The sequence below is a fragment of the Petaurus breviceps genome, unplaced genomic scaffold, assembly GCF_028583685.1.
Source record: "Petaurus breviceps papuanus isolate PSGF00001 unplaced genomic scaffold, PetGlider_PUasm1.0 178, whole genome shotgun sequence".
Classification (NCBI taxonomy): Eukaryota; Metazoa; Chordata; class Mammalia; order Diprotodontia; family Petauridae; genus Petaurus; species Petaurus breviceps.
This window is the reverse complement of record NW_027185777.1, coordinates 20274855-20293307: the sequence shown is the minus strand read 5'-3', so window position 1 is coordinate 20293307 and position 18453 is coordinate 20274855. Positions and strand designations below refer to the sequence as shown.

General features: G+C 39.0%; 1 long non-coding RNA gene across 1 annotated transcript in view; it reads right to left on the bottom strand.

Annotated features, from left to right (window-relative positions):
• LOC138159975 (uncharacterized) overlaps window positions 1-18453 on the bottom strand; it is a 29519-nt gene that overhangs the window by 9078 nt on the left and 1988 nt on the right. The gene's annotated exons all lie outside the window — the stretch shown is intronic.

Genomic DNA, 18453 nt, shown 5'->3' with positions numbered 1-18453 from the left:
ATCAAAGGATATGGACAGGCAGTTTTCAGAAGAAATCAAAGCATCTCTAGTCATGTGAAAAAAATGTCTAAATCACTATTGATTAGAGAAATGCAAATTAAAATAACTGAGGTGCCACCTCACTCCTATCACATTGGCTAATATGATAGAAAAATAAAATGACAAATGCCATAGGGGATGTAGAATCTATAGGAGAACACGCGTAAGAGATGCAAAAGTGGGGTAGGCAGAGACAGGTTACAATCTGAATTGTTGGAGGGAACATCCATTTTTATAGTACCACAGATCCACTTAATTACTTGGGAGTATATGTTACCTATTTCAAAAGTAAGTGACATCTATGTTTTCTGCTGTTATTCCCCAAAGCCAGGGGTATGCTGGTAAATATTTAACAACCGACTCTATTGGGGGCATGGAGGGAATATATACCCAGGACACTTTTAAATTTAATCTACATTTTCTCTACCACTTTCTTAAGTCTAGATAATCAACAAAACAATCAAGCCCTAATATGTAGTTACCAATATCTGGCTTATAAATGTTCAAAGTGAACATTTATAAACTCTCGAGCTAGTTTGAACTGGCTCCAACACACTCCTACCAAATCCTTTGTCTTTAAGTGTACCCAGTAGTCACTTAATAAAAGATTGTTGAATCCAATAAAATTGGAATTTAACTTCTCCTGAAAAAAAATTGGAAAAGAATATAATAGGAAAAAAAAACATTTGATCAGTTCTGGAATTTGTCCTTGATCTAATGTTTTTCTAATGAAGATGTAAAATCACAAGAAACTGAAGAGTTACTCTAGTCTAGGTGTAAAATAAAGTTAACTTCCTCTAACTTATTCCCCAATCAGGAATGGCCTTGTTAATGTAATTTATTGAAATATTTACTATGGTTATCCAACTTCAAATCTGATGAAAATGGCTACGTTAGTCCTTAGATGGTGGTGGTTCTTCCTACAAATATTATTATACTCTGTGTACAAGTGGAAAGTCTTGAAAAACTTTGGAGAAAAGAGGGCTACAAATTTGTTAGTTGTGAAAACTTCCAGGTGTTAGGAAAAATATTTAGTGAGGAAAACAATACGGTAAGCCCCCATCCTCTCACATCCTGTTTTATTTGGCTAGTGTCAGCTACTTCTAAATATGCCAGATAACACCCCGGCAAAGCAAGAGCTTTGTTCTTAGATTGCACAAGGCCATGAAAGCTTCATTTAGTACTGAGCCAATGAATTAAAAGAACTGTTTACTCTTATCACTTTGCGGGCAATTAGTGCAAACTGTGAATTCCTCAGGTACAAGTGTAAGAGGTGCAGAAAAAAGGCCAAATTTTTAGCTTTGTGGCACAATTTTTTTTTATTCCTTTTGTATTTCCTTTATGATTTTGTTTTAGTACCTTGCTGGGCATGGAGCCCTACTTAGGATACTATTCTTTAAAAAGTGCTGCATTTTACTTTGTGTGGTGTGGGACGTTGGTGAGAGGCCTGCCTGTACTTGGAGTCAAGTAGACCTGGGCAAGCCTTCCACACTTTTAGCTGGGTTACCAATAGTTCAGTCCCTAAGTCTCGGACTCCTCGTTTGTAAAATGGGGATAATCCCCATAGCACCCATCCTACCTACTTGTGGTTAGCTTGGAGGAGGTGACGTATGTAAAGTGCTGCACATCTTAGAAGTAAATGTCAATGCTTGTATTTATAAAAGTATTACTTACTTTGCTGCAGTTATACTGTATATGAGCTGTCTGCATAAAATATAATTAAATAAAATGTGAACTCACAGAAACCCTACTTATACCCATGTTTAATATTTATTTTTAAACCCATGTTAGAAAAAAAAAAGTCATCTGTCCGGCATTACAGAACTCCAGTTCTAAAACAGCTTTTTTCAAAGTATATTTCCCAGCTCCTGCCGTTCTGGGAAGCAGTCCAAGGAGCAATTCTGGAAAGAAAAAGTGTAATCTCAGAAGAAAGGCAGGATAAACTCATCCATCCACCTTGCTGTCTGTGTCTCTCCACCTGCTGAGAGCTGCTGCAGCCTCATCTCAGAGTGCACATACTATAGCAACCAGTGCCTAGAAACCCACTCCCTCCATAGGGCATATGCCTATTTTTGTCAAAAGGGTTGCAGGGTGCAGGGGCTTGGCGGCAGTAAAACAAAAACAGAGCAGAGTTTGGGGCTTCCGAAGAAGCAGCGGTGCTCCCCGCCCTCCCTCCCTCCGCTACCGCTTGGGAGCCCCTCCTCTGATCACACAACTTTCCCAAAACAACCTTAGAACCTAAAAGTAAGAAGGAATGGGAGGAGGAACTTTTCATTCCCAGCTTCCTCTGGTGCTATTTACAGTCTCTAATTGGAGGTAAAATTGCAAGACATACTAGCCAATGTAGGAGCTACCGCTTGTAATTTATTTTTTTCATTTTTTAAAGTTTTATTGATACATTTTCAGATTACACACCACACACACTCCATGAGAGGTCTCATAATGGAGAAAAACAGTTAAGCAAAACTAACTACAGGACGTCATCAAAAAGTTCATGCAAAACTCCACATTTGTAATAGCCACCTCCAATTCCTTTTGGTTGGTTTGTTTTTAATGAAGAAAATTTTCTCTTCTGCCAATCTCCCTACACCATTGAGAAAATGAGAATTAAAAAATAATAATTCCTTGGAATGTGTAGGATAAGCAAAACATTTCCTCAGTGGCTGTAATGCCTGTATGCAGACATACATGCATATATATTATCATGTTATAATAACATTATATTGCATTGTATCTCAAATTATACTTATATGTGTTACTCTATACCCTAAAGCTATCTCCCCTTGATACTCTCCATAAAGAGGTAGATAAATAGATAGTATGTTTATTATCAGTCCTCTGGATTCATGGATGGTCATTGTATTGGTCATAGTTCTTACAGCTTTCAGTTATTTGTTCTTACAATGTTATAGAAATCATTCTGGTTCTGCTCATTTCACTTAGCAGTTTATAAAAGTCTTCAGAACTCTATTTTTATAATATTGATGTTCTAATACCTAGAGTACTGTACTATATGATATAAATTATAATATAATAAATTATTATATTATAAATTGTTTTCCTGGTTCTGCTTGTTTCACTTCCTGTCAGTTTGTATAAGTCTTTGAAATAATCTATTTCCTCATTTTTTACAGCACAATAGTATTCCATCATATTGATATACCATAACATTCAGCTAGTTGTCCATCAGTGGGCCTCTCTTTAGTTTCCCAGTTTTTTGCCACCACAAAAAAATGCTGCTATAAATATTTTTGTACTTATAGGACCTCCTCCTCTTTCTTGATCTCTTTGTGGTATAGGCCTAGCAGAGGTATAGCTAGGTCAAGGGCATGTACTCTTTAGTAACTTTTTGTATATAATTCCAAATTGCTTTCTAGAATAGTCTTTCACAGGTGCACCAATGTATCTCTTTTCTTGCAGCCCCTCCAACATTTACAATTTTCCTTTTTTGTCATCTTTGCCAATCTGATGGGAGTGAGATGGAATCTCAGAATTGCTTTACTTTGCATTTCTCTATTTAGTAATGATTTGGAAAATTATTCATGTGGCTAGATAGCCTGGGTTTCTTCCCTTGAGAACTGCCTATTCATATCATTTGACTATCAATAGGCAATGGTTGATTTTGTTATAAATTTGAATAGTTCTTTATATAGTTTGACAATGAGACTTATCAGAAAAAGTTGATACAGGAATATTTTCTGAGATAATTGTTTTCCTTTTAATTTTAGCTTAATTTGTTTACATAAAAACATTTTAATTTTATGTAATCAAATTATCCTTTTTATTTTCTATCCCTTGTTTGGTTATGGATTTTTCTATGTCCCTAAGATCTCATAGATAACTTTTTCCATATTTCTCTAATTTGTTTATGATTTAACTTTTTATATATAAAGTCATGTCAATTTAAATCATATTTTGGTATAAGTTAGCTTTTGGTTAAAATCTGGTTTCTCCCATACTGCTGTCCAGTTTTCCCAGACATTTTTGTCAAATAGTGAGTCCTTATCTCAGTAGCTGGAATCTTTGTGTTCATCAGATATTCGGGTTCTAGATTCATTTGCTTCTGCATGTTGTATACCTAATCTTTTCAAGTTGGATATATTTTTTTTAACCATAACCAAGTTATTTTGAAAATCACTGCTACTTTGTAGTAAAGATCTTATATTGCTAGATGTTTTTCATTCACATGTCTTGTCATTTCCCTTGAGACTCTTGATCTTTTTTGACTCCATATGAATTCTATTTCTAGTTTTATAAAGTAATTTTTGGTTGTTTGATTAGTAAGACATTGAATAAGTAAATTAATTTAGGTAGTTTGTCATTTTCATTATATTGACTCATTCTATCCACAATTAATTTTTTCCAATTAGTTACTATTCTATTTCTGTAAGCAGACTTATTTATACTTCTTATTTATATGGTTCTTGTGTGTATCTTGGTAGCTAGAATCCTAAATATTTTACACATTCTGTAGTTACTTTGAATGGAATTTCTCTTTTTGTCTCTTCCTGCTATGTTTTATTTGTATTATATATTGAAATGCTGATAATGTGTGTGGATTTCATATTCTCTGAGGTTGCTTGAAATTTTTGTTCCAATTAATTTTAGTTGACTTTCTAAGCATACTTTCATATAATTTTCAAAAAGTGGTAATTTTGTTTCTTCTTTATATATGCTTATTCCCTTAATTTCTTTTTCTTGTCCATTTGATATAAACAGCATTTCTACTCATAGTAATAACAATGGCCTTATTTAACCACTGACATAATTGAAAGGGATTCTAGTGTATATCTATCTCATATAATGACAGCTTTGGTTTTAGATATATGCTGTTTATCATTTTAAGGATTATTTTTATCTTTTCTAATTTTTAAAATAAAATCAGTATTATATTTCGTCTAAATCTTTTTCTGCATCTGTTGACATCGTGTGATTTTTTTCTGATTGTATTAATATAATTAAGTTTATAGTTTTCCTAATTAAACCAAACTTGTATTCCTATTAAAAATTCAACCCTAGTCATTTTGTATTATAGTCTTTGTGATTGTTTTCATCTTTTTGGTGATGTTTTATTTAAAAAAAATTTACATTAGTATATAGGAATATTAGTCTATAGAGTTTTCTTTTTCTGTTTTGACTTTGCCTGGTTTATGTATCAAGGCTCTGTGTCACTGAAGGGATTTGGATCCCTTCTTTAGTTATTTTAAAAGATGGTTTACATAAATATTGGAATTATTCTTTGCATAGTTGACCATCAGGTCCTTGAATTTTTTTTGGAAGTATATTTATACCTTATTCAATTTCTTACTCTGAAATTAGGTTGTTTAAATTCTCTATTACTCATTCTGTTCATTTTGATAGTTTCTTTTTTTTTGTAAATTTTTATTTATTTCACTTAAGTTGTTGGTTTTGTTGGAATAAAGTATTCTTCATTTGTATGAATGCTCTTTTCTTGTTTTTATACTAGTAATTTAGTTTCCCTCTTTCTTTTTAATAAAATTAACTTATGGTTTTATCTATTTTGTTGTGTTGTTTTTTTCCCAAACTGGCAGCCCTTCTAGTTTTCATCTCCTCCCCTCCCCTACATAGTATACTTACAGGTTACTGGTTGGATTCCCCAGAGGGCATCTATAACTTAGGGTTTAAGGCACTCTGTGGTCCTCGATCCTAAAATAATAGTACACAAGCCCTCACTAGTGTAGTAAGCCAGTAAACACAAATAACTCAAGCAAAGGAACTTTACTGATCTGACATCATAAAAACAATGGTAACACCCCATTCTCCCCATAAACCAGAGATATTCTCTCACAACTGCATATATTGTCAATGGGAAGAGTGTGCACACGTATAAAGTAAATGGATAGAAAGGTACACATATAAGTAAACCATGTGGCCAAGGTACCTCACACCTCTGGCGCAGTAGGGCTGCTTTCCATGATGCCCGAATGCTATCCCCCCTAGATATAGCATGTCTGCTAGACAGACCACTTGATTAGGCTCCCTTAGTCAGTCTTTTCCATTGCCCAATTCTACACATCCAAGGCTTTCTCTTTTTTCAACTCACGAAGGTCACATTTCTTCCCTCAGCGCTGTTTCCTGCCAAGGTGTCTCCTACAAAACAAATAGCTTTCCTACAAGACGCTGCAGTGGGAGTTGGGGTGGGGGGAGAAGGATAAATACATTTCATTTCTTGTCTCCCACATTAGGAACTATTCCTTTCTCAAGTGTTAGGTTCTTCTACCACAGTTGACTCTCTTATTGAAAAGTCATGCTCTTCAGAGATGTACCTTGATTGATTGCCTCCCCAAAGAGTACATCCTGCTTTTTAAGTTCCACCAGGGGGTGGCCTATCCTTCAGCCAGTCAGTGTCTAGCTATCCTCTAATTTCATCAAGCTTGACTGAAGAACTTCACACCCTGGTGATTCCATCAGTTGAACTGGAGGGAAATCAATTGATCTCAGATGCCTTGATCAACTTTTCCTGACTGACTCTTTAGAGTAGGGCCATAGATTTTTGGAGATGGAAGCTATTTAGGCCAGCCATTTTACAGATGAGGAAACCAAAGCTTAGACAGGTTGAGTGTTTTGCCTGGTCCCACAGGTAGTAAGTTGCTGAGCAAGAATTTGAACACAGGTCCTCTAAATCCAAGTATAGAACTCTTCCCGCTGTACTTTCCTACATCCCCATTGCCCCCTTTTTATGGTCCTTCATCCTCCTTCATTGCTTTCTTTGTCCACTTGTTCTGTATTTCCTCTGCCTATAAACTTCTCACCATTAGGTGAACCGTTGGGTATAAATAACAACTCTATTCGGACATTTTTTTTCCTAGGCAGTCTTGATTCCATATATTCTATCCTACTCACAAATCAAGCAAGGAAATTCTTTTGTTTACTGATGTGGTTTCAGAAAACATGATTACCATACCTCTGGGCTGTAATGTGCATTTAGAAAACCTGGAAAGGAGCCCTGTCTCCCTCTCACATCCATATGTATGTTCGATCCTCTCACAGTATTCTCTAGAACAGTTCTTTTTGAATCATGGACTTCTTTGGTGATCTTTGAGCCCCTTCTCAAAATGATTTTTCAGATGGATAAAATAACATACATTGGATTGTCAAGTAAACTAATTATATTGAAATATAGTGAAGTGACACAATAGATAGAGTGCCAGGCCTGGAATCAGGAAGACTCATCTTTCCAAGTTCAAATCCAGCCTCGGACACTTACTAGCTACACAGGTAGTGTAGTACACAGTACCCTGGGCAAGTCACTTAACCCTATTTGCCTCAGTTTCCTCATCTGTAAAATGATCTGGAGAAGGAAATGGCAGTCCACTCCAGGAACTTTGCCCAGAAAACCCCCAATAGGATCACAAAGAGTTGGATATAACTGAAGCAACTCAGCAACAACACTTAATATAATAACTGACCATTCTTTTCAGAATGCCATCTTCAGAGAAATACATGAAAAATTTTCTCCTCTAAGCAGACTGCTTCATTTTTGCCTTTGCATCTCCAGTACTTAACACAAGTGTCTCGCCCATAGCTGTCAGTAAATACTTGTTGATTGATCACAAGTTGCCAAACATCTGGGACCATCAAATTGGCAAATCAAAGCAAAGTCACTTCAAGTCCTCATTCCTAAAAGGAGGAGGGTTGGACTAGATGCCCTCCCAGAGTCCTTCTAGCTTTAAATCTTTGATAGAGGAAAATAGTCATTCTCTATTTTCCCTGAGAAGCATCATGATGTGATTCACAAAGGATTGGACTTAGTCATCAGACAGGAACCAGGTGTAAGCCCCTCCCTCTGGCCCTGTTTCCTTGGGCAAATCACACAATGCCTCTGAACCTCACTTGTCTTTTTTATAAATGGAACTACAAATACTGCCCTGTCGACCTTACAGAATTGTCATGAGGTTTAAACATAATAGCATGTTTGAAAGTGCTTTGTAAAGGCACAAAACTCTCCTCAAATAGTATAATCCTTCTGAAAGTGTTTTTGGAAGTACAGTTATTTAAAACTAAGTATATAAAGGAGAGCATGTAAATATATTATAGGTCCGGAGTAGAATCTTTTTCTTTTTTTAAGTATATGCTCTTCAGTTCATTTAAAGTTTCCATTTTTGAGTTCTTAATAATAGCAGGCTACGGCTAGTCATCTCTTAAGCCTTGAACACAATGCACCCAGCTCAGTGTCCACAGCATAGGAATGGATAGAGTGGGTGGATAATGAGGGTCTGAAAGTGAGTTCAGATTCTTTTCTTCTCTCCTGCTGCTCCTGCAATAGGTGGGGTAGTCTGAGTGGGCACTGTGCCTTTGATAGAAGGGGATGGAATGTTGATGATGATGAACATTCCCTTGTCTGTTAGAGATGACAGTTAAAATAAGGCAATTAAAGAAGAAGCTCGGGGTGTCCAGGTAGCACAGCAAGTAAGAGCACCGGCTCCAGTGTTGAGAAGACCTGGAGATCGAATCCCGGGCTCAGACACTTAACACACACCCAGAAACACCTGGTCGTGTAACCTTGAGCAAGTTACTTAACCCCAATTGCTTAGGGGCGGCCAGGTGGCTCAGCGAGTAAGAGCACTGGCTCCAGTGTCGGGATGACCTGGATCAAATCCGGGCTCAGATACTCAGCACCACACCCAGAAATAACTGGCCGTGTAACCTTGAGCAAGTTACTTAACCCTAATTGCTTTAAAAAAAAAAAAAGAAGCTCGTTCATTTAAAGGACAGAGAGGAGGAGGAGGAGGAAACATGAATAAAGAATGCCACATGAAATGAGGAAGAAAGGTGAATAAGGAAAGAAGAATAAAATAGCCCAGCAAAGTGTAGAGAAAAAGAAATGTTTGAAGAAAACAACATGGCTATTATCTCCCATTTATAGCACACGAAGAGTTTGAATTTCTCTCTTACTCATGAGAGAAAACACTAGCTGATAATACTTGAGTTGGAATGAGATTTGGATTTGGGAACCTATAATTTTGAGTAGTTTATACATGCACTATTTAGACTACCGTCCTATCTTCCACAGCTAGAGAGGGGTTCCTAACTTTTTTTCACGTCCTGAATCCCTTTGTGGTCTGGTGAAACATGAAGATCCCTTCTCAGAATAATGTTTTTAAAAGGATAAAATACACAGGATTACAGAGGAAACAAATTTATATTGAAATACAGTTATTAGAATATTTTTTTAAAACAAGTTCAAGGACCCCAGATTAAGAATTCTTGACCTAGTACAGAATGCTTGTTAGGGAATACAGAGACCTGTGACCTTGTCCCTGCACAATTACTTTTTTCAAGTTGTTTAGCCTTCAAAAAGTCACGTAACCATCCTGGCCAGGAGTTTCTTCATAGTTAAAATTAGAGGGTTGGATTAGATAATCTCTAAGGTCCTGTTACGATTAACTTCTTAGGCCTCATCCGTTGCTTTTAGAAGTCTTCAGATTCTGTTATCAAAAATCTCTAATCATTTCCTCCTGATTCTCTTCAAGTCCCACAGTTCCTTTACGACTCCTAATTCTAGCCTTAATTAAAGGATAGAGACTAGTAACACATTTTCTCCAGAATTAGCCCAATGTAAAGCCCATTTCTCATATGATTACTGCATTGTCTAAAGGTAGCTTTATGGGGAGCAAGGGCAGATAAATTTCAACAATGAAAACTATGTATTATGAGTGCATTTACCTACATAGAATAGAATAATATTCTCCAGAGGATTGCCTGGAATATATTTCAGGGTCCTATGAGTTCTGAATGGTAGGTTCCATGAACTATGATACAAGAACATCCGAGAGAATAAGAAAAGACTGATAATTGGAAGTCATCAAGGGTGTAGTTTTAATTAACATTATGGCATATGTTTGTCATCCAGCATTCTAAGTTCTGGACACAACATGGACTAGTCTTCAAAAATCTCTGTGACTCATTTTAACCCTACCCAGAGTTCTCTCAGAGAAATCTCCAAATATAGTTCATAATTTACTTCCTCACAATTGTAGGTAAAAGGGTTTCCAGCTCCCATATAAGCACCAAAAGCAATGAGGTATATCAGGTATACCGTCTTTATTTCTTTCTAGAAAGAAGCAAACAACATAAAAGACTTAGACCAAAAACAATATAATTCTCTTAGTCTACTGATAGATAATTGAAAGAAACCTTAGAGGTCATCTAGTCCAGCCCCCTCATTTTACAAAACGGAAGAGATTTTGCTCAGTCACAAAGTGGCAGAGCCACAGGTCTTCTGGCATCCATTATACTGCCCCTCACTGTTTCCTTTCACTAATCTGATTCTTACCTTTCCCTAAAGCCCTCATATAATCTCTTAATACCACCCTGTTGCTTGGACTCTCCCAGAAAGGAAACATACTTGAGGTTTCTAGAGAGGCAACTCCTTGGCATTCCACTGAGTCCCACTTTCACATCAGATACCCATACAGACATCCTGAAAGGAAAATGCACCTGTGACTTCCATTGTTAAATTCCTGGAGAGCAGTAGTCAGCTCTTTTGCTCCCTCACATGCTTTGGTCCTTACTAATTCTCCAGCTATAGGGGCCATATACACAAATCTTCTCTTCCCAAGAGCCAGACATCATCCCTGAATTCCCTTTCTCTCTCTAGAAAGATTAGGGTCTGGAACTATCAAACTCAAGCATGCTGGAGAGGTAATTCCATGAATGGGACTGCCTAAAAACTCCCAGTTCTCTCCCTTGGTGACTCTCACTACTTACTTAGTTATGTGGTTTCCCTCTCTTGAGACCACATGGTTGATTGACATCATGTTAATCTACCACATGGCTCTGCCACAGACCCTCCAGGGTGGGGTCCAGGGGTTCAAAATCCAAGAACTTTGCTATTCCACCACTGCCTTGATTGCTGGCCCCTTTTGGGTTAAAAGGCCACCTTCTCTAGCCATCATCTCTAGGGAACTGTTCAAATGAACAGCTATACCCTAGGCAGGCATCAGAATTCATTCTTATGTTGCTAATCTCTGACCCAAAAGGTAAAGATTTCCTTTCACAAAAGACTTTCCTAGCACAAAAGTTGTCCTAACTGTCCCTTTCCCCCAACAATGTGAACCAACCTAACAAACATCAGTCATGAGACTCAGAGACCCTTTCTCAGAGAGATAAGATCATATCCTCAAGTGCCAATGGGCATGTCAATGCACTCCATAGGGAGATGTGATAAATGTCTGACTCACCTTCCCAGTAAGCTTACCAAGTTCCTTGGGGAATTCTCATGATCCAGAGCAGAAGGTAGCATAGACCAGAGGGCTCTGGGCTCAGGAGAGACCTGGAGTCAGAAGCCCACCTTGATCTTTACTGTGTATTTATCATCAAATCACTTCATCTGTCTGTGTTTCAGTTCCTTTGCTTCGAAAATCGGCATAATGTTTGTATAATGCTAGCTCTCAGTCTTGAAGAAAGCACTTCGTAAACCTTAAAGCACTATATAAGTGGGAGTTATAATTGTTATTCTCACTAAGCCCTTCATGATCTCTATGCCCAAGACTTCAGGGAGCTCTCAGTATAGCCTAGCACACCAGACTTCCCCAGGAACCCACAGGGAAAACAATCCAGGAACAAGATCACATTCCCCCACCATTACCTTCCAGAGCTATTCTCCACAACAGAGGTCTAATTCACCCTCTCTCTTTTCTTCAAAAGAATCGGGTCTACAACATAACAAACAATATCCCAGGAGATTGGGGCAGTGTTTTTTGAGTTTTGTTTTGTTTAGAGAAAATCTGAGTAGAAGAGAGGATGATATAATCATCTCAGCTACTCCCCACTATTATTACTTCCCGCCTCCAGGGCTCAGCTGTCCTGGCTTCTTGAGCGTTACAGCAATAACATACTTCCTTATTCTCTAACCTCTTTCTAGAGGATCAGCTTGGGTTTCTTCATATAACCTCAGGGAACTTGATTAACCAATGTTTCTGGTTCTCAAAGCCTCTAACTGCCATATTCCTGAAGTGTTTGGCATAGGAAGAAGCTTTTGCCATTCCTCTGGGAATTTAATTTGCTACCACTAGTTGGGTTCCCCCACAGGACTGTTTGTTGTGTAACTAGGCCATAAGATCAGGAATTTTCATTTTGGAAACACTGGCCTTCGTGAGCCTGATATGGCTTTATTTTTGGAGATTTAAGATCTAGCGAGACCAATTCCTTTTCTAATCTTGGTATTCTCATTCCTATCTAAGGATTCCCTTCCCCTCTATAGTCACCAGACCAGATTCACCAGCACTATGACCACTATATCAGAAGTATAAGCCACAGCACACACAGTTACTGCCACTTTACAGAGAACCATAAACTGTCACTGACAAGGGCTGTATACTTTCCCACCATCTTGATGACCTGAAACATTTTTATTTCTGGCCCCAAGCCTTCATATTCTTCACGTCTTTCAGGTAGTTATTTGGTTGCATTGATCTTTCTGCCAAGGTCCCTAAATACCCATGCTCTACTAAACTCTCCTTTTAGTTCTTCTTAGGGCCTTTAGGACTCCTGGCTAAGTTGCCTAAAAGCAGGCATCTTATCTCCCACTTGCCTACTTTAGCAAAATCTTAAAACATCACCAACCTGAATAGTGATGAATAAATCCAATAGCATACTATAGTAAGTGATTTCAACCATACTAGAACTGTACTGAAAGTCTTCCAGGATGTCATGGAAAGTAAGAAAGGGGGTCTGCCAGAAAAGTAGGTTATAGCACAGGAAACCAGCCATTATGAGCAGAAATGTCTCAGAAATATTTGCATGTACCCAACAGAAGGCTCTCATGAGAAGTTTCCCTAGGATACTGAGAAACCTACATTGTAGACCTTGCAAGCAATTGGGGAGGCAGTGAGCAGTCCAGACATGGAAGGACTCAGACTAGGATACCCCAGACCCAGTAGTCCCAAGACACCACAGAAAACCCTGAAGATCCCACACGCTGAACCTCAAAGATCCAGGGAGCCATAAAACCTCCCAGCATCTTAACAAAGAAAAATCCTGCGAGCTGAAGGTCAGCCCAGGCCTCCTGCTGAGAAAATACAGTAGATCATCCCACTCAAAAGCATAGGAGGAAACAAAGTCTGCGTCTTGCACCAATCCCCAATTCAGTAACTAAAAGTAGAGATACAAGGAAACAGAATTGACTGCAGTATGTTCATCCCCTACCTCAAAGGCATCTAGGTGGCACAGTAGATAAAATACTGGACTTGACTCAAGAAAACATGGGTTCAAATCTGGCCTCAGACACTTACTAACTTAAGTCACTTAACCTCTGTTTGCCTTAGAGTCCTCACCTGTAAATGGGGACAACAACAGCACCTACCTTGGAGGGTTGTTGTGAGGATCAAATGAGGTCTTTGTAAAGTGCGTAGCAAAGTGTCTGGCACACAGGCACTGTATAAATTTTATTTCCTTAACCCTTTCCAATATTGAACTATCAGAATCTTGGTAAGGAAGCTAATAGTTGACCAAGTATTCAACTTTAAAATGCTAGTAATCTCCCCAGAAGGAGCTTTTATTCCCCCATTTCCATTTGGTAAGAATATAGGCTTCCCTTCATTACTTCTGTAGTTCCCTTTGTCCTGGCTGCTGAGGACCTATATTCCTTATGCTGGTTGGGACAGAAACCTTTAGTTTGTTTTCTTTCACTAATTAAGTGGGCCTATGCCTTAAAGGACAGTGCTGCCTTTAAAGCCCTTGCCCCAGAGGTTAACTCTCACATGAAACAAAATGTATGCAGGAGAGGGGATGAGCTTGGTCGCTTGGCCCACAAGTTTCTAGAAGAAGCCAGGGGTGAAAGAGATAGCCCCGGAGGGCAGCTGGGATTCGGGCCACAACAGCTCAGCTGTTTCAGTCACTGTTCTACCTGCACAGCTGGTTGAATAGCCTAAAGCCAATAACAAGAGGCCTTTCAGGGTGAACGAGTCATTTCTGTACAGTCTGTCCAAAAGAACTAACATAGGACGGTGATTCCTTTCTGTCCTGCCTCCCTACCTGCTCCTCACCGAGATTTTATTCTAAGAACAAAGCTTGCCCGTTCTTTATAGTTTGTTTGCCTTTTAGTTTTAACATGGGAATGGAAGTGCAGTTGATTAGAGCAAGTTTGGATTTTTATGTTTCATTATCAAGAAAAAAATGTTAGAGAGGGGGGCAGTGGCCAACATGTACACACAGAAAGAAAATGAGACATTAAAAAATAGGCTCTTTGTAAGAAGTCACTGGGATCTGTCCTAGCTAAGGGCTCTAGAGGTAAATGAAGGAGAATCTTATTCAGTTGAGTTGGATAATTTCCCAAAGCAAGTTAAAAGTATGAATCCAGGGCTTTTCCTTAAACAAGAAATGAGCATGTCAGTAGTTTCTGTCTGGTATAGGACAGGAGGTGCTGCTACTTTGGTCACACAACCTTATTCTGTTCCATGTAGGCACAAAGAGAACCCTTTCCAAATTTTGAGCCAAGGGGCAATTAACTATTAGAGAATAAGGCATACTCAGTAGAAGAGTAATGACTGAAAAAGATTGTTGATGCCCAAACTGCAAAGGTGGGACCCAAAGGGGTGGGGGGGGGGGAGTGGGAATTCTAATCCCTTTTCTCTGCATTAGCCCAGAAGAATCTCTTGATTTCTTATACAAACTACCTTTCGCCAAGATACTGCTATACTTTTGTAAGAGACAATGTGCAATAGTGAAAACTACTCTGGACTTGTAGTCAGAAAGGACCTGGGTTTTAATCTAGCCTCTGATATTTATTGTATATTGATTCGTAAATCATTTAATCTCTATGAGATTCACTTTCCTTATCTGAAAAAATGGGGATAATAATACATATAGTATCACCTCACAGAGTTAACAAGGAGGATAAAAACTGTATAAGTGTCCCTTATTGTTATTCTAAAAATTACGTAGGTCTTTGAGGGAGGTAAGGAGCCTCCCAGCTGGTTATGCCTTCAAGGTGAAGCCCTCCAGCTCAAAACAGTAGAACTCGTGGAGGTAATTCCCCTCATTCCAATTTATCTACAATTTTCAGTGTGTTGTTATGGGGAGTTGTGATCTGGAATATGTTCACAGGGCCAGGCAGGCTATATCTTCCCCCTCAGGGCTCTAGGGTACCCTGAGGGGTTGAAGTGGTTTCTGCTGCCATTGGATAGAGCTTCCTCTAGCAGCATTCTTCCCCATTATTAAGGGCCAGTCACTAGTACCCCAATGTCATTTATCCACTTAGTATCCATTAGCTTTTATGAAGGAATATTTCCTTTGTGGAGGGCCAAAGTTATGGCAAGAACAAAAATATAAACATTTTCCCCCAACACCTCAAAGACATACTTGCCCCTATTACACCCCAGTTTCTAGAAGGAAATAGGTTGAGAACTTTAGCTTAGTCCCTACATAGTCCTATGTGGGACAAGAATGACCCTTGCCCAAAATAAAATAAATAGAGATATCTCCAAGTAGAGATAGGGAGGATTTATTTAATTATTTCTTCTTTCAAGAAGGGCAGTCTCGCTACAAGAGGCAGTCTAGTAGGAGAGGCAAAATATAAAATGCAAAGCTTGATTATATACCCAAAAGACCACCCCTTTTCCCTCTACTTTGTCCTGTCCTGTTCCCGTTAATTAGGAACTGAGGCACACAATTTTAACCGCAAAAATCTGCTGGCATTTGCAGATGAAATGTCAGTAATATCAAAAAGCAGAAGGTACATGTCTAGCGGACATGAAAACAGACAAAATATATCATCAGTATCAACTTAGATATGAAAGCAGAAGATAAATGTTCTAACAATATCAATATAGATATGAAAGCAGGCAATATCATGGGGATTTTAGGACATGGTGACCTACCTGGAGTTCCACAACAGGAGTTCCAATTTTATATTTGTACAGGTCAGATGGTGGTCAGTGGAAACTAGTCTGGGACATTTGGGCCTGTGGTTAAATTTGCAGGGTCTGTGCTTCCCCTCTAACGCTTAGCTAAGCTTAGCAAAAACTTCAGCTTATGACCTGGAAAGTAAGGCAAGGGTCCCAGGTTCCCAGCCCAGGTTACTAAGTCTTTGGTACTTTATTAAAATGCTATTCAGATTTCTGGAATGTATTCCATTTAGCCCCATCACATTTATGTTCAGATGTAAAATTGCTCCAAGATGAATTCATTTCTCAGCCACCACTGGGATAGGTCATTCTAAAGATGATTTCTTGTTCCTTGGGGCATCAAAGTTAGACTGACTGCAAAACATGGCCTGGAATTCTGAGCTGCTAAAGCACCCTCCAGACCTTTTGAAACACATACTTATAGTGGTGCTACTCTCTTCACCTCAAACTGAAAAGTACAATTTGAGAGGCCCATTCATATGGCCACATGGCCTCAGGGGAGAGAAGATCCCATGAGACCCCATGAGCCAAGGAGTCCCTGAATGAGGCTAAGAGTGAATGAAGCAAATGAGGGAGTAGCTGGTGCTAAAAGGCCTCTTTTGAATACTTCTGCAGACCAAGAGCCTCCTCTTCAGCACATGGTTAAACTGTAGGAACCATTATAGAATACCCATACATGCTCCAAAGTCTTTCCAAGGCATTTTCCTTACATGTCATCACAATTCTACTAGAAGCAAGCTCCTTAGCTTCTCCATGTGGAGAGATGTCATCCCAGGCACGCCACATTGCCCCAGACCCTCCTTTCAGTCTCCCCACCCATACCCCCTTCGAAATCGCTTTCCTTGATAGATGAACAGGGTGGTGGCACATTGAGTACCTTACCCATGTCCTCAAATCCAAAGCAATCCTCTGTCTTTGGGGAGGTAGGAGTACCTTTGGGGAGGTGTAACATTGTTCTATTACTTGTTTCCCCAGTGCCCAACAGAAAAAAATGTTTCAGAAGAGGCCATGTGGCAAGAATTTATACAGTCCCACATGTACAGTGAAAAATCATAATTGTCTCCAAATAGAGAGTTATGTAGATTCAACAAACAAGGTCATTTCATAAAGTTTACCAAATATTACTCTTTTCTTACTATTCAATGAGTGCTTGTAAGTGCTCAAATGACCCTCCTCAAACCATAGGCAAAAAATAAAAGAACGAGCAAAAAAAAAAGACTTATTATCCCAAAAGAATACTTGATCCCCTTACCGATTTTTCTGGACTATATGAATCTTCACTCCCTGAAGGGATTTAGGATCTGAGATCAACTAGAAGTCATTCCCCCCCTCTCTTGGATGAGAAACCAAAACAACTTGGCTTGGTGTTACCAGAGAACTGTGGTTTTTCCATCAACACTCACTGAGTGGATCAGTCATTGAGTAAGTCCTGTAGAAAACAGAAAATTGATTTTTCCTATTTCAGGAAAACTGAATAACTGTCACAATCCCTGAGCTCCATACAGGGAGACAGAGCTAAAAGTCACTCCTTGACTCTGTGTGACAATCCTAGGTGAAAACTCTGCCACGATTCCTTCAGAGCATAAAGTCTTCCCACTTGGGTCCAGACAGAATTTCTAGGTGTCCCTTTCTACAGAGGGCATATCAATAAACACTCAAGTCTGCAGAAATCATCTCAAATGGGAACTATGAGAGAACACACACCAGAAAAACCAATTGTAAAATTACAATCTTTAAAAAATTGTCAATTTCTCTAGAGTCCTGGGTGGTGAATCTCCAGCAGTCCCTGCAAATTTAAAGGGCTCAATTTCATTCCAGACAAGTCCCCCATGTGTAGGGGGGTGTGCTCTGACTCACTCCTCAAAGCAAGTTGGCTACATCTGCTCTTCTAAGTTCTAGGGGGTAACTCTGAGGTGTTGAGGTATCTGTTCTTCTCTCTTGTTGTAGTCCCCAAACCCACTAACTTCCCCCTCCAGACTTGACATCAATTAGCTTTTACAAAGGGATACTTGTTTCTAAGAACTATAGAACATTTTCCAATACCTTTCCAACAAATGCCTTGGGGTCGGTCATGTTTTCCGCAATACCATTTCAGCCTACAGGGAGAAATAGACTCAAAATTTAGTTCAGTTCCTACATAGCATCAGTCCCACCAAGTTGATGTTGAGGTGCAGCATTGCTGCCAAATAAGTCTTTGTCTTAGCTACTGCTGGGCTGGGTCATCCTGAAGGTCACTCTTTGCTCCTGGGGGTTATTGAAGCTGGGCTGGCTGCAAAACCTGGCCCGGAATATTGGAATATTGCAGCTACCTCTAGACCTTTTGAAAGACATGGAGGCCCCAATTATAGTGGGAAAGTAGAGCTCCAGGTGTATTTTGTTAGTGCTTTTGTTAGCCCATGGTTCCTAGGGGCATTTTTGGAAGGCTCATGAGAAAGAAAACACCAGTATTCTTTTTTTCTCTGTCTCTGCCCCCAGCCCACTTTTGCAGAACAAAAAGAAATTCTGAGCTGCTAAAGCACCCTCCAGACCTTTTGAAACACATACT